Source organism: Meriones unguiculatus, chromosome 12 (genome assembly GCF_030254825.1).
Source record: "Meriones unguiculatus strain TT.TT164.6M chromosome 12, Bangor_MerUng_6.1, whole genome shotgun sequence".
In the NCBI taxonomy this organism is placed as follows: domain Eukaryota; kingdom Metazoa; phylum Chordata; class Mammalia; order Rodentia; family Muridae; genus Meriones; species Meriones unguiculatus.
The window spans coordinates 44,950,105-44,968,123 of NC_083360.1; positions in this window are offsets into that span (position 1 = coordinate 44,950,105).

The following is an 18,019-nucleotide window of genomic DNA, read 5'->3' on the forward strand; positions in this document are numbered from 1 at the left end:
CCAAGGGAACAGAAGTCTGAACTACATGAAGTGTCTGGGTAGTAACAGACATTTGCACCTCCCCCTTTAGCTCCCTTTGGAGTACCAAAACAATAAACCCCAAGAAATTACCCCAGGAGCCTCCTACTGAGTGAAGGAAGAGAATGGGCTCAGCACCACCCAGAAGGGCCTGCCTCCAACAGAGAGATTTTACGTAATTTTGACAACATTCAGACTACCTATCAAGAGGAACTGGACCTGAGACAGCAATGGGCAGAACCACACCTCTATCAAGACTGTTCAGCTACACAGACCTCGGCCCCCTTCTATTTAAACCTAATGTAGTGTTAGCATCCTGACAGTGGACTTGAAGGTGTCACTGGACTTCTTTGTTCTTCTACTGTAACTTCCTTGAATAAGCCTACTTTTTCATTACTCCTCTGTCTCGCTAATTGGTCTATTGAGGATGGGTGGCTGAACCTAATTTGTTATTGTTGCCAGGGCCCAGGCTCTGACCCAAACATCTCCAGTAACTATGATTAATGGTGAGATGAATCTCTTCCATTTGACCTGAAATCTCTTTACAAACATAAGCAGAGGGGAAATAAGGCTGAAACCTGAGAACTCACAGCCTTAGAATAAACTGGCTACAACTTGATCATTCTAAAACAATTTAAAAAGCAAAAAGGAACATAATCTACATACCCCATCTTCATCAGTATTGAACTACAAAACAAAAAAATCAACTTGGGATGGATTGCCTTTTCAATATTTTTCACCTTCATTCCTTCGCCTTTTTCTTCTTTTTTGGGAAATTAAAATTCTAGGAGTTATTTACTTTAACCCTTTAAGAAATGGGGAAAAATGTATGAAAAGAGTTACAAAGACAGTTTCGACCAGTGGATCTCTTACAGTGGGGCTGGGAAACAGGGGAGCATGGGTGCAGCTCTTTAAAAGAAAAGTGTGTGTGTGTGTGTGTGTGTGTGTGTGTGTGTGTGTGTATTGGAAGCGGCAAACTTTCAATTTCATCCTCAATTTTCAGCTGTTGGCATGGCACAGAAGTCAGAATTTGAATTACACAATAACTTTGTGCTTATAAACCACCACACCTAGTAACTGGAAAAGGGGGGGAATCCCAAGACCAGAGGAGACATCCTATCCCAAGGAATAGACAGGGAAACTTAGGCTACACTTATCTAGAATATCTTTGACCTGTGGCAGGTGGATCCAAGTCTTACGACTTCTTAGACTCCCTGAGGCTTGTGAAAATTATAGTTTACAAAAAGAGGTAAAATTTCTAGATATATTAACATTAATCTGTACTGAAACGAACAGCTGGAACAGGCTTACAACCAGGGTTGTAGATTTTTGTAGTTTTTGGGTTAAAAAGCATGAAAATTTTCCTCTGTCCAGACAGCCAGGTATATAGTTTTGACAGAGGTGTTTTTAGCCTGATGTGAAACACTTTTAAGTCTATACTTAGACAACCAAAGGAAATGTAAAATCTTGAGTTTGTGGCTGAATAGCAAGTAGTCAGTACTCTACCAGCTTATTAGAACTCCATTGACCAATGTTAAAACTCTGAGCCTCTAAAATGTTAGCATAACAATAGCCTTTTAATACCTTTATAATTTGTATAGACTTTAACCCTTTCCCTTCCAGCTAATCATAGATCAGGTACATGAGTAGTTATTATTGAGAACAGTCATTGCAAGGCGTGTTCCCTTAGTGAGAAATTATACCTGAAACCTTTTGTCCTTTAATATAATAAAAATTATTCTTTTGTAAGATTTATTTATTGTTTATACAGCATTCTTCCTGCATGTGTTCCTGTACACTAGATCTCACTATAGATGGTTGTGAGCCACCATGTGGTTGCTAGGAATTGAATTCAGGACCTTTGGAAGAACAGCCAGTATTCTTAACCTCTGAGCCATCTCTCCAGCCCCTAAAATTCATTCTTTAATATGATGCCCATTAGCTAGACAAACCTGTCTGCCTAATAAGAGACCTAGTAACAAGGTAGGTGCCGCCTTAGGGGAAGGAGCTGGTTGTCTGCTGACAACACTACAGTTAGTCTACCATCAATGCCGTCAGGGATCTGAGAAGGAGAAATTATAGCAGGAAGTATAATCCAAAATGCCTGTATATAGACAGAGACTAGTCCATAGTCCATTAAGTAGACAGTCTTCCCAGGCTCCTGTGATCTCCATGGCATTGGGAGCAGAGGTACCAGGAGAGCGTCAACCTTCAGCCACCAGGCCCAGAAGATGAAGGTCTTTCCTGTGGAGAAGGAACATGGGGACTGCCTTTGTCTAGGCAAAGGGGAGCAATGACTTCTCCAGTGACCTGCCTGCCCCATTATCTATTAAGTACATATGAGCTAAACAGTCCTTGCTTTTTGTTATTGTTACTTGCTTTATGCTATACCTTGAAAACATGCACAGGAGGCTAAATAAAGCTGTTTTCCCTATAAATAATTACATTAGAACTTAGCATGACTACAAATATAGTTCTGAACATATTAAAACTTAATCATCTTTAACACTTTATAATAAAAATAACAGTTTCTGAATTGAAGCATAGGGAGGTTGGCAACTTTATTTTCCTGGTTCTTACATAGTGCACCATTACAAAATTCATGTTTCTTGTATAACTCAGTTTACCAAAATAGCTACAGCTTAACAATGTTATCAAAATCAAGAAAGTTAGACATACAGTCTTAAATCAGCACCTGTTAGCCTGAATAGGCCTTAGGTAGGGAGAGATCCTTTGCAAGACTGTTTGGGTAATTGTCTTGCTGCATGATAAGATAGGAATACCTCAGTCTCTGATGTTCAGTGTTGGTACTCACAGCTGTGGCCCTAATTTTAGCCATCTATTTATCTACCTGTATCACATATTGATAAAAACAGCATAACAAAATATTTTATAAACTTTAAAATGTTCCATAGCTTTATAACCTTAAATATTCTTAAAAGCTGATAAATATCTAGGTTTTTTTCTAATTTGAATTTTCTGTAAAACTACAAAATTTTCTCTTGTGTGCTCCTGCAATATCAAAATAAACTACCTTTTCTTTATTTCAAGAGTGAAGACACAGGGCACAACTGTAATTTACAGAAGGCAAAACCGAGCCCCAATAGTTCCAACAACTCAATGTCTCTAAAACCATCTGGGTGACTCTTTTTATGTTACCAAGTTTGCAGTCAGCAACGGACATTCTTGTATATAATTGCTCTGAGGTGCAGCTTTCACACCTCATTCAACAAGCATTGTTTTTAAGTCCTATCTTTCATAAACCCCATTTTCAAGGCAAGGCAGGAATTATCATTCAAAAACCCACCTGAGTCCAAAAGTATCTTTGGAGACCTGTTGTCTCCTTGGGAGACCTGTTGTCTCCTTGGTCGGCCCACACCACATGGTTGCCCTTAATCGAGATGGCAGGGAAGCCATAGAACCTCTGTCCTCTGCAACCCTAGCAAAGATGACTGCTAGCCATGCGGCTGCTAAGGCAGGCAGGCCACTCATTACTTATATGAAAATGGAATTGCACCATACTGTTCCTTTAAGATTGTCTATGCCTAGATTTTCAATTATCAACACTGTTATACAAGTTTTAAGTTAACGTTTTGTTATGAATGCTAAAGATTTTTTTTATTAATTAATTCAATTTACATCTTGGTCATAGGCCACTCCATTCTCTCCTCCAAGCCCCACCCTCCCTCCAGCATCCCCTCTTCCCTATTCCACAGAATAGGGGAGCCCCTCTACCCAGACACCACAGCTCATCTATTTACATGATGACTGAGTTTGGCTTCCTTCCCTGTGGCCTTGTAGGGACATCCCATCAGGGGGAAGTGATCAGAAAGCAGGCAACATAGTCTGTGTCAGAGATATCCTCCACTCCCCTAACTAGTGGGCCCACATGAAGCTTAAGGTGTCCATTAGGCTTATCTTTTTAGGGTTAGTGCATTGTAGTATGTCTATCTTGTACTATAAGACTAAAATATGCTTATACGTGAGCACATACCATGTGTGTCTTTCTGGGTCTGTGTTACCTCATTCAGGATGATCTTTTCTAGTTCCTTCCATTTGCCTGTGAATTTCATGATTTCCTTGTTTTTAATGGCTGAGTAGTATTCCATTGTGTAAATGTACCACAGTTTCTTAATCTATTCTTCCATTGAGGGACATCTAGGACATTTCCAGTTTCTGGTTATTATGAATAAAGCAGCTATGAACATTATTGAGCAAATATCCTTGTTGTGTAGTGGTCTAAATTGATCAAAGACCTCAACATAAAAACAGATACACTAAATCTGTTAGAGGAGAAAGTGGATAAGAGCCTTGAACTCCTTCATACAAGAGACAACTTCCTGAACAGAATACCAACAGCCCAGGCTCTAAAATCTATAGTTAATAAATGGGACCTCTTGAAACTGAAAAGCTACTGTACAGCAAAGGACACTATCAATAGAAGAAAACAGCAGTCTACAGATTGCGAAAAGATCTTCACCAACCCTACATCTAACAAAAGGTTAATATCCAGAATATATAAAGAACTCAAGAAATTAAACACCTAGCAGTGGTATAGCTGGGTCTGGAGGAAGCACCAGATGGGATGTGCATTGAAGGTATGACAGGAGTCTACTGAGCGCATCTGAAAGACTCTAACTAGCAGTGTTGTCAAAGCAAAGACTCATGACCAAACCTTTGGCAGAGTACAGGGAATCATAAGAAAGAAGGGGAGTTAGTCTGATGGGGAAAGGATAGGAGCTCCACAAGGACCAAATATATCTGGGCACAGGGTCTTTTCTGAGACTGACATTCAACCAAGGACCATGTATGGATATAACCTAGAACCTCCACTCAGATGTAGCCTGTGGTAGCTCAGTAACCAATTGGTTTCCCAAAGTGAGGGGAACAGGGACTATTTCTAACAGGAACTCAATGACTGGCTCTTTGGCCTCCCCACCCCCAAGGGAGGAGCAGTCCTGTTAGGCCACAGAGGAGGGCTTTGCAGCCAGTCCTGAAGATACCTGATAAAACAGGATCAGATGAATGGGGAGGAGGTCCCCCCTATCAGTGGACTTGGAAAGGGGCATGGTGGAGATGAGGGAGGGAGGGAGGGACTGGGAGGGAATGAGGGATCGGGACATGGCTGGGATACAGAGTTAATAAAATGTAACTGATAAAAAAAAATAAAAAATAAAAAAAAATAAATTAAACACCAACAAACCAAATAATCCAATTAAAAATAAGATACACAGCTAAACAGAAAATTCACAACAGAGGAATGCTAAAAACAAACAAACAAACAAAAAACTCTGAAGGCTCAACCCAACATGGGATCAAAGCAGATGCTGAGACTCACAGCAATACTTTGGGCAGAGTTCAGGGAGTCTTATTGAAGGGGGGGAATAGAAGGACATGGAGGGGACAGGAGCCCCACAAGGAGACCAACAAAGCTAAGAAATCTGAGCCCAGGGGGGTCCTGCAGTGACTGAGGCACCAACCAAGGACCATGCATGGAAAAGGCCTAGACTCCCTGCTTAGACATAGCTGATTGGCAGCTCAGTCTTCATGTAGGATTCTGAGTAAGGAGAGCAGAGGCTGCCTCTGTCATGAGTTCTGGTTGCCTGCTCTTTGATCACTTCTCCCTGTCGATGCAGCCTTACCAGGCCACAGAGGAAGAGGATCCAGACAGTCCTGATGAGACTTGATAGGCTATGGGCAGATGGCAGAGGAAGAGAACTCCCCCTTTCAGTGGACTTGGGGATGGGGATAAGGAGAAAGAGGAAGGGAAGGTGAGGCTGGGAGGAGTTGAGGGAGGGAGCTTCAATCAGGATATGTAATGAATAAATTATAAAAAAAGTAAAAATAAAAATTTATATACAAAAAGAAGAAATGCTAATTTTTTTAACCATAGAAAGTTTATATAATAGTTTTAGGCAATTAAATGAAACAATAATCCCTTTGGCTGTTTTGTTTTGCTTTTTATCCCCCTGTCTCTGTCTTGGCTCTTGAATCTGGACATAGAGACTTTAAAAGCATCTCTGGAGCCGGGTGTGGTGGTGCATGCCTATAAACCCAGCACTCAGGGAGACAGAGGCAGGCCGATGGCTCTGAGTTCGAGACCAGCCTGGTATACAAAGTGAGTTCAGGACAGCCAAGGTAACAAAACAAAACAAACAAAGAAAAAAGAACAAGCATGTCTGGGTCTGGGAAAGGGAGAGCCATAGCCTAATTTCAGAGTCACTTTTTCAATAAAATAGAACAGCATAAAACAACTTCAATGTTATCCATATCCAAATGACATATGATTCCCTATGACATTATATCTAGTGGCGAGAAAGTCCAGATGTAAATTCTGAGCCTGGCTGGCTGGCAGCAGGAGAAACAGCACAGTGAGTTCACACATCCATTCAAGACCAGTCAGAAACAAACACGCAGCTGCCACATGCATACATTCAAACCAGACAGACAAAACCTTCCTTATGTCCTCCAATGTTGTAAATTAGTAGCGGGTTGGAGACACCTTGGTAGCCTCCTCTAAATCCAATTCCCCACAGGCACTGCGGTGCTGGAGTGGGGCTGGCCCCTGGCTTCACTATGGGGACCCTGGGGTTTTTTCAAGGCTTCCCACAGGCCCCAAGCATTGCATTCTGCACCCAACACATACTGCCATCGCATCTCATGCCCCAAAAGCTCCGCCATTTCTGGAATGACCTCTCAAAGAGTAGCTACACTTAGTCTTGCCGTTCCTCCATCCTCCATTCGATCCATCCAATCGCCCCAAGGCAGAACATATAACAAGAGCCAACTCCACAAAGCTGTCCTTTGACCTCCACATACATGCTATGCCTTATGTGTGTCCACACATACATAGCATATACACACAATAATGATAAATAAAATAAAATGACATATGGACTTAGAACATATCTCAGTGGAAAAATGCTTGCCAATATGCATAAAGCTCTGGGTTCAGTTACCAAAAAGACACCACAAAACAAGGGGTACCAGAGGGATGGTTCAAGAGTGCATACATCCTTTCAGAGGACGCAAGTTTGGTTCCCAGCACCCACATCAGGCTGCTCACAACCATCTTTAACTCCAGCCCCAGGGTAATCTAGCCACTCTGCACCACACACACACACTTCTAAAATGTTAGAAAAGAAAAGGCATGTTGTGTGTGAGTGTATGTGTGTGTAAACCATAAATAGGCAAATGAGTTGTCTGCCAAGTGGAGAGGTATATTTCATCTTTCTATTTCAATTTCAGTCCTTATCCATAGTAAATTCCTTTTTTAAATCCATCTGGAGGAACAATCTGAAGCTTACAGAATAAGTCCAGGTCTGAAGGATTGATGTCTCACCTCTGAAAATGAATTTGTGACTCTTGGATCAGCAGGTGAACAGGTGACATTTGGAGAGGTGTTGGTAACACAGATGCGCATCCCTTCTCCAAATCCACAAAGTAAAGAAATGCAGAAAGTTAACACATGAGGAATGGACTCTTCCTCAGATTATAGGTAACACAGGCCTCATGCACCAGCCTCCTGGGTCCCCATTAGGGTGGACTGCTTGGCCTCACAGTCTCTTTACCTGTTAAAGGGGGAGGCTTTACCTCAGGGTGTTGGTAATTAGCATTGATTGTGAGTTCCATTAAGATCCTCAAGTGATATGTAATTTGGAATTCATACGGAAGCTGACTACTGTTTAAGGTTTTGAAAATAATCATTTTTTGTTTTCAACATAGGAAGTAAATACATCATGGTTTTTTTGTTCTTCAAGTACTACGGTGCATAAGAGTGTTTTTCTTTTCTAGCAACAATTGTCTGCAGTGAAATATTAGCAGGTTGCAAAGATTTACTTCCATGGGTTTAGGCTATGAATTCAGTAGTTTTAATTTATAATCTGTAACAGACAAAGGAAAAAACTCTTATTTTTTTTAAATAAAACAATTGATGATATTAGAAATCATCTACAATACAAAGGAAATCTCTTAATACATTGTATGGTGTTTTAATATTTTGATGATGATGATGGGCACACATCATCATCGTGTGTGCAACAGCCACACGATTGCCACTGAGTGACCATGCTAGCCCTGATCTACATTTAATTCTAGCATTTAAACCCAAAAGCTATTTGTTCAATCTGTTTCACCTGCAATGATAGTGCTTTGCACCTGCTTTTTAGAGCAGCATTTTCACATCTATCTATCTGTCTGTCTGTCTATTTACTCATTTATGTGGATGCAGAAATGTACCTGTGCCAAAGCCCACGTGTGCAAGTCAGAAGACAACTTGTGGCACTCAGTTTCTTCCTTCCACCACATGCATTGCACGGATTGAATTCAGATCATCAGGCTTGAAGAGCAAGCACCATTACCTACATGTTGAGCCATTTGGCAAGCACCCAGGACTCTCATTTTACAGGTGAGGGTAAGAAAGAGAACAAAGAATTAAATCACTGAGCATTCATTCTCTTTCTACTACCTTGAATAGCCATCAGACTCAAAGCTGATTTCTTCCACTTGTCCCTATTATCTTTCTGAACTTAAAAAATTAAAGCAAGGTATTTTAATGAAACCTCAATTATATTTTTGGAGGCTTTCAGAGATTGCCCAAATAATGAATTAACAGACAATTTGAAGGGCATATATATTAAATAGTTTTTAAATTATTTCACTTTTTATTGATTCTTTGTGAGTTTCACATCATGTACTCCAATCCAACTCACCTCCCTGTCCCTTCATATCCACCCTCTGCCCTTGTAATCCATCCCCAAAGGAAAAAAAAATCCCATTGTGGAAGTTGTTGGGTGTCACAGTGTGTCCCACAGTTTACCCTTTTGTCCACACTTCTTGCCTGCAAAGGTTCATTGGTTTGGCTTGAAGCCCCTGGCTTCTGCTACAGTATCAATACTGGATCCTCACAGGGACTCCTCAGATGTCCTGTCGTTGTCCTGTGTCATGGAGATCCTGCAGCTTTGGATCTGCAGGACCAGCTCCTTCATGAGTTCCAGCAGTTCATGGATGTGGTAGATGTTGGGGTGGGCCAACTCAGAGCCCTGGATCTGGGCCTGGGTGGTAGCTGGTGGGCTTACCATTACTGCTCCAGCTACCTTATCCAGTGCCACAGCTGGCAGGGGACAGAGCCGGCTCTTTGTTCTGGTGTCAGCTCACCCTCACCCTGGCCAGCAGGGCCAACTCTTTTGTGCGGCCGAGGTAATGTACAGGACCTGCTCTCCAGAGTGCTGCTGCAGGTGGTGAGCACAGCCAGCTCTCCTGCTCTCATGACTCCTGCCTGCCACAGGTGGCAAAGGGCAAGGGAGTAGGGACAGCATCTCTTGCCCACAGCACCGCAGACAAGTGGCAGGACCAGCTCTCCTATACTTACTCATGCAAGCAGGCCCAGCTCTACTATGCTTCCTGAGCAAAGTGGATGCCTCTCTCCCAAGTACTTCAGCTGAGCAACGGCAGCGCCAGTGCTGCCCAGAAAATATCAACATGGCCCCAGGCAACAGCCCAGACCAGGGATGTTCGCCGGGGTGGTAACCCCTGTTTCCCCCACCCTCCCTGCTGCAGGGGCATGGACCCAGACATGACCCTGGTGGCAGCACCAGGAACTCATCATAACCTTAGGTGGTATCAGCAGCTACTCACATCAATCTATCCCTTTCTACCCTCCAGTCTACAGGTCCACCCACATCGTTCATTGTGCCTGCATCCTTTTGCTTCTCTTTCTCTTCCATCTCTCTACTACTTACTTGCTCATCTTAGTGGTGCTGGGGCCTCTGGGTGTCTGGAGTGATTTCAGGAGTGGTCTCAGGAGTGCTGTAATTCACCTATGTAATATGGCACCAGGCAGGGGTCGTCTCAGGCATGGTCTGCCCACATGACCTGCATGACATTGGGCAGGGGCCTCTCAGGCTTGTTCCCTGCCTATGCCATGGGCCGCCTGACCTGGGTTTGGTCATCCGTAAAATAATCTGTAGGAGCTCGTGAGATGGTTCATCAGGTAAAAGCAGTTGCCACAAAAACCTGATTGTGTCACATGCACACTTACACTCACACACAGGTAGACATGATGGTAGTAAATAAAGTTCATGTTTAGAAAGTTCAAAACAAAACAGGGCTGAAGGGATGGCTCAGCAGTTAGCTCTTACAGCAGAGGGCCCAGGTACAGTTTCAAACACCTACATCAAGCAACTCATAACCACCTTTAACTCCAGTTCCAGGGGATCTGACACCCTCTTCTGGCCTCCAGAGGTATTGAACGCATGCATGGTCATACAGGCCAGCTGATACAGATGAATAGAAATAAGCAAATAGACTTTTTTAAGTTAAAAACCTGGTTTTTCAAAATTATGTCAAAATATGCTTCTGTTTATTTTATTAAAAAAAACACACACATGTTCTTTGCTAGCAATTGACTTCGAGGGCCAATGAAATGCTGAGTGCATAAAGGTGCTTGCTCCCAATTTTGTTTGTCTCAGTTTGAGCCTTATAAAACACAGTCAAAGGATAAAACTGAATCTTGCAGGCTTTCCTCTAATATCTGCATGTATAGGGGTGGATGTGAGACACACACTCTCACACACACACACGCCATGCAAATAAATAAATAAATAGATAAAGTTTTAAAATAAAAAGAAGAATTGAGTTAGTTTTAGTGATCTTTAAATCAATGCATATGCTATATTGGCAAACTTTCAAACTTCATACTAAAATAGGTTAAAATACAAACTGAAGTGCAACATGGGAGCAGGATGATGGTGCAAAGGAAGAGGTGGGGAGGGGTTAACCAGAACTAAAGATGTATGAAAAACTTCCATAAGAAGGTAGCTATCCTGTAAGCTAATTTTTAAATATTTTAAAGGAGTGCTTCCTGTTGCTGCAATAACATTAAACAACAGTCATTTGGGGAGAAAAAATTTATTACATCTTGTAACTTCCAGGTCACCGTCTGTCACTGATGGAAGTCAAGGCAAGAACAGCAGGAATCCGGGAGCAGAAATTGAAGCATGTACTGTAGAAGAACGCTGCTTACTTGCCCTCAGGCTCCTGCTCAGCCCAGGCTCACTCATGAAAGGGTAGCAGTGCCCATGATAGGCCAGGCTTCCCATAACAATTAAAAATCAAGAAAATGCCTCCAGAAACAAGCCAGTGGGCCAATCTGAGAAAAGCAAAATTTTCAACTAAGGTTCCCTTTTCCCAGGTGTGTGAGGTTGACAACTGAAGCTAACTACAGTGAGGAGTTTGAACAGAAATACATTGTATGGATGGTTAATGCTGGTCTCCAGAAGCCATAGGTTACTAAGTAAACATCCCAATGCTTGACGTGGGGCATGCCCTTGTGAGTTGTTGGCTAGAGAGGTCTCAGAGGTTCCCACAGAGATGCAAGTTATTGCTTTTGCTCTTGGTTGCCCACAAGAACTAGATGGTGAGAACCCATTAATGAATACCCCATCCACTTTCATTCCAAGATATAGAGAAATCAAGCTGGAACTAAGCTGGAAATCTTCTCTCTGTTGGCCAGCTTCCATGGATCCAGAAGGAAAAGTGGCCACTGGAGAAGAAAAGTCATCAATGGTTTTATTCAGCAGTAGTTTCTGAATGTTACAACCCAGGCTGTCCAGGAAGGATGTGCCCTCTAGTGTAATAGTGGAATGACTGTTATGGGTTAACATAACACTGTTTTATGGGATAATATAACACTTTTGATTGGATTGGAGTCCCATAGCACAGGAAGGAATTTATGCCTGACACTGTAAATCTGCTCAAAAGTTCATGGCTGGAGAGGTGACACGTCATAGGAAGCAACCTACTACTGTTTTGTTTTGTTTTTTTCCAAATGGAAGTTGGAGGATGGTCTTGTGCACTGTGTATTCAAATGCTGTACCCAGAGATCTGGCTGCAGTCCGGATGTTGGCATTGTCATTATTATTGAAGCATCTTCTGTCTCAGTATTGTATAAAAATTGTTCTCCATCACCTCTGGTTGGTTAATAAAGACCTAAACAGCCTATAGTAAGGCAGGAGAGTTAAGCAGGATTTTGATTCCAGCAAGGGGGTCCCAGGTGGGGAGGGAAAGAAAGAAGAAGGTGGCCATGAGAGTTGCCACTGAGGACATGAATGGAGCAGGAGCAGCCGGGGTGAGACTAAGATGGCAGATAACGGTCCATGTGGCTGGGAAATAGCCTAAGCCAGCATAGTCAGGTTAGAATAAATTAGTATGTGCCCATCTATAGTGCCTGAAGGTATTATTAATAAATAGAAAGGTCTCCATGTCATTATTTGGGAGCAAGGCAGGTATTAGAAAAACCCATACTTGTAATTGTTATGGGTTCAGGAATAAGCCGCACATTGACCATTCAAACACCAGCCTCAGACTGATGGAAGTTTATTGAATACTGAACAAAAACTGACTGGTCAGGGACATATTCTGGGCTCAATAGCCAGACTATGACACTTGTCTGTTTCTAAGGCAGGTTTTTTATATGAAAAAACCATAACCAGGGAACAGCCAGGTAACCAGGTGTAGGAAACAAGAGGGGGCAGCTTTATTTTATTTTGACCAGTTAAACAAAGCATTTCCATTGTACATTGTATCTAGATAGCTAAATAGAGCCTTTAAGCTGATTGGCTTATATATAGGCTTGGGGGCTTTCCAGCTTTCCACCGTTCCGGGAGGAAGGAACATAGCAGGATGTTTCCATCTTAACTCTACAAAACATACATTTATCTTTAATTCAAGCAGAACATGTATTTGTCATCTATTGTTTTATGCTAAGCAGCAAGTATGGAACTATTGAATTGTATCTCAGGCCTTACATGCCTGAGAATTTGAACTTAATTTCACCTTATGATCAAAGTGGAGACTTGGAGGCAAAAATGGCTTCTGACAGGTTAAAGGCAACAGCAGGGGTTGACAAAGGAGCTACAGTTGTGCTAAGAACTAAGGTAGGTCTCAACAGAGGGTCTACAGAGTTTAAGCAGGTTACAACAGTAATTTTACGAATGGATTTGTTGTCAAACTGCCTTTTAAGTATTTATGTTTATACCTTCAGAATAGCAATAGCCTCGGTTTTTGGTTAGAGATGTTTCTTTTTGAACTGACCATCAGTTAATGCATACTCATAACTAGTTAAGTGCCAGGATCCTCAGACATAAATGGAACATCTATATCACTCACCCACAAGGATTAAGGAACATCACAGGATACAGGTCGGAAAAAGTGTAAGAATAGAGGATGGGAGAGTGTGATGTGAAACTCTGTCTTCTAGACATAACATGGTCACTGGACTCATGAATTATGCAGCTGTAGTTATCTTCACAAGACCCTACAATGTTGGGCATGGCAGCATACCAGCATCGAAGGGGCAAGTTTATGAGGCTCCTTCCTTAGCTAAGGAACTAGTGATAGTTAATGGCTAGTTGAAGAAGGACACTGCTCATTGTCTAAAATTGCTTGTTGTTTCCTACTTTTCCCTTATTATTGCCATAAAATCCTCTGACAAAAACAAATTCAGGGAGAAATTATTTATTTTGGCTTACAGTTCTAGAGGGATACACTCATCCTGGCAGGGAAGTCATGGTAGCAGGCATGGGAGGCATGGTGGTAAAAGCAGGAGGCTGGCAGGTCATACGGCATCCACACTTAGGAAGCAGAGGGTGAACGGAAAGGTTTGCCCCAGTGACTCACTTCCTCCCAAACTACTAACTGGGTAGTTAGGCTCCACCCAGATTCTGCAGCCCTCCCAAACAGTGCCACCTTTGGGGTTCAGGTGTTTCAACATGTGAGCCTATGGGGAACATTTCACATTTGAACCAAAGCACTGCTGTTCCATACCCATGTTCATGCAACCAACCCTGATTACACTCAGTCATTATGAAAGACATGTAAGTAAGAGAAGAGCTTGCTGGGAAGATGGGATCTCCTAGGACTGGGGGATAATGACAGCTGGTGAAGGGGGCCTGACAACAACCAAAACACATCACAGACTTGGATGAAATCGCCAGTAAATAACAAAACATTCTTTAAAATAATTTAAAAAAAAAAAGGAAAATTGAAAAAACGTACACTTTCCTTGAAATGTCGAAGTACCACTCCTGCTTCCTTTTGCAATAAAAAAAAAATAGGAATGGTTGCCATTTTGCATCCCAGAATAATGTAATTGTTGTCAATACTGCACTCTATGTGTACATTAGTTTATAGACTTAAGGACACCTCAGCTGGACAGGGGTGGTGCACACCTTTAATCCCAGGCTCAGGAGGCAGAAGCGGGCAGATCTTTGTGAGTTCAAGCCAGCCTGGTTCACAGAATGAGTTCCAAGACAGCCAAAGCTATTCAGAGAAAGCCTGTCTCAAAAAAACAAAACAAAAACAAAACAAAAAAAAATGAAAACAACAAAACAAAGGATTAAGCTTAATATTTAAATAAGTGCTATTGATAAAGTATTATTGTAATCCCGATCCTTATTTTAAATGACAAAGATATACTTTCTTATGCCTTCAGAAAACATAATGACCATCTTAAAAATGTTATAGGCAGACATTGTTCTATACAATCAGTCATTTTTTTTTTTTTTATCCCAAGTATTAGGAATTGAACCTTAGGACTTACACATACATGCTTAGCGAGCACTTTGATGATGGAGCTACATTTCCAACTCATGTTTTCTTTCTTTCTTTCTTTCTTTCTTTCTTTCTTTCTTTCTTTCTTTCTTTCTTTCTTTCTTTCTCATATACAGGGTCTCCAGTAGTTGGCCTGCAACTACTTACAATACAGACCTATCTAGCCTCAAACTTGTGGGAAATCTCCCTCTCTACCTCCAAGGTATATCACATACTACCATACTTAGAAATTATCACTTTTTAATAAAAATCCTAATTCATACTATAGATGTATAAGATTTGGTTCACACAATTAACTTTCACATAAAGTGCCTATTTTTTTTGAAACAGCATGTCTTTGAAGTATAGAGAGGCTAAGAATTTGAATAGCAAATTCCAATAAATCTAACCAAGTTGAGAGTGTTATGTGTCCTTAATATTTACTCATGTTCCTCTTTTTATTATTCACTAACTGTTCAATAGTGAAGAACAATTAGCTAGCTCATGACACTAGTCTATGTTGGCAAATACCTTCCAACATAGATGTACATGCTGCTATATTCAGGAAATACACAATTAATTGAGTTTAGTCTTCCTAAGCATAGAGCTTTTTTTTTCTTTTTTTAATTACACTTTATTCACTTTGTATCCCCCCTGTAGTTCCCTTCCTCCTCCCATCCCAATCCCTCCCTTCCTCCACCCTCTGCATGTATGTCCTTCCCCAAGTCCACTGATAGGGGAGGTCTTCTTTTCCTTACTTCTGATCCTAGTGAATTAGGTCTCGTCAGGAGTGGCTGCATTGTCTTCTTCTGTGGCCTGGTAAGGCTGCTTCCCCCTCAGGGGGAGGTAATTAAAGAGCAGGCCAATCAGTTCATGTCAGAGACAGTCCCTGTTCCTATTACAATGAAACCCACTTGGATACTGTACTGCCATGGGCTACATCTGTGCAGGGGTCTTAGGTTATCTCCAGAGCATAGAGCTTTTATTGCACTTGATTCAATCACATTTGTCTCTTGACAATGAATTAGTCCAACCCTGTCTTTAACTTGGAAAAACAGCATGAGACCATAAAATACCCTACTTTTTTGCCAATAACAAAAAACTAAAAGCGATTTCTTGTGTGCCTTGCAAGATTAACTTGGAATTTAATCCCTGCACGCAGGGTCAATTATGGCAGGTTACAAGAGCTGAACAGCCCTCTGGGACTGTGTCCCACCTGGGACACTCACTCCTGGTCATGAGACTCTAGCACCATTAGCAGAAAACACCTGTGAAGGTTCCTCAGGGACTAAATTCAGGCTTTTGTCTGCCTGATGAAAAACATAATAATTCTCCAACTAGTCCCTTCGGATTATTCCCTTAGGAGTCACAAACAACACAAAACCAAGCCAATTGAATAACAGGTTGACAAAGAAAGAAAAATCAGCCCTTGAAGTTGCTGGTTTTTCAGCTTCAATTTGGGTTTGCTTTGTTACCAAAAGTTAATTATGTACTACCCCCCTCCTGGTTTATTCATTGAGGAAAGCCTATATTCCCTGCTACTGAGGCAGAAAAATTAAAAGTTCATGGCTTGCTTGGTTGACAATGAGATCTTGTCTCAAAACAGGAGGGTTAAAAAAGAAAAACAAACAGGATGCAGGATACAAGATAGAATGTGGTAGAATGTGGTCCAACTGTAGACTGCTTGCCTATAATGCCCAAGGCCCTGGGTGTAACCCTGAATTCAATACTCAGTACTGAAAAGAAAATGAGAGAAGGAAGGAAAAGAAAAGAAATAGAAAAAGAAAAGGATTTGGGCTAGTAAAATTGCTTGCCACAGTGCGTAGGAACCTGAATTTGAGCCCTGCGACCAGCTTGGTGGAAAGAGAAATGACTCCTGTCCTCTGACCTCCATGCACATGTGCTGTTACATGCAACCTCCCCCATTAAGTAAGTAATGAAAAGTAAATAAAAAATTCATTACTGTTTCAGACTTTACCATTCACATTTCAGGAAAAATATAATTAGACAATATTAAATATAAGTGCAGGTAGTAGAGATATCAGAGAACATTTGTTAAAGGCTTTGATGAAGCTGGGCATGATGGGCACACGCCTTTAATCCCAGCACTCAGGGAGGCAGAGGCAGGCAGATCTCTGTGAGTTTAAGGCCAGCCTGGTCTACAAACCAAGTCCAGGACAGTTAAGGCTACACAGAGAAACCCTGTCTCAAAAAACAAAACAAAAAACCCAAACAAACAAGCAAACAAAAAACAGAAAGAAAAAAAGAGCTTTGTTGAGTAACTATGAAATTTAGTGTAGCCCAAGTCATGAATTAATATTTTATATTTCCAGCCTTTTTCCTTTAGACATTTTTTTAAAAATTTAAATTATTTTGTGTGTATGGTTGCTTAGCTTGCATGCCTGTCTGTGCAACGCATTTGTGCCTAGTGCCCACAGAGGCCAAAGGAGATTCCCTACAACTGGAGTTACAGAAAGCTGTGAGCACCATGAAAATGTTGCAAACTGAGCCCATGTACTGACAAGAGCAGCAAGTGTTCTTAACCACTGGGCCATCTCGCCAGCCCCTAGATTTGAAATTTTTACGCTAATTCTATCTGAAAAGATCTGTGGGCCAGTGAGATGGTTCAGGAGTACAAACACTGTCAATTTGACATAAACCTGCTTAGTTAAGAAGATTCCTCCACAAGATTTGCCTGTAGGTAAGTCTGCAGGGCATTTACTCAATCTGTAATTGACCTGTGAAGGCCCAGCCCACTGTGGGTGGCGCCACCCCTCAGTAGATGCTCCTAAGCTGTGTAAGAAACAGGCAGAGAAAGCCGTGAGAGAGGAGGCAGGAGGCAGCACTCCTCCATGACTTCAGTTCCTGTCTCCAGGTTCCTGCCTTGAGCTCCTGCCCTGACTTTCTTCAGTGATGGACTATGAACTGAGATGTAACATGAAAGAGACCCTTTCCCCCTAAGTTACTTTTGGTAATGGTGTCTTATCACAGCAATAGAAACTCTATAAGACAGACAGACCCTTGCTTCCAAGACTGATGGCCTCAGTTTCATCCCTGGAAGCCACATGAAGAGAAATGACTCTATCAAGTTGTCCTCTGACTTCCTCAAAAGCGCTCTCTCTCTCTCTCTCTCTCTCTCTCTCTCTCTCTCTCTCTCTTTCTTACACACACACACACATACACCACCATCACCACCTCCACAAATGCACACAATTTTTAAAAGTTTATTTACATACAGTTCCAGAGATTAAAGACTTAAATAAATCACCAATAAAAGAAGAATTTGTAAAATAAACAGTAGAGGAAACGTAGAGCCGACCCATTGGTTACATAACATATTCTTTCCCTGCCATATCAAACAAATTATAGGGCAGCAGCTATCCCAGAATGAGGAATTATTATTTACATGAAA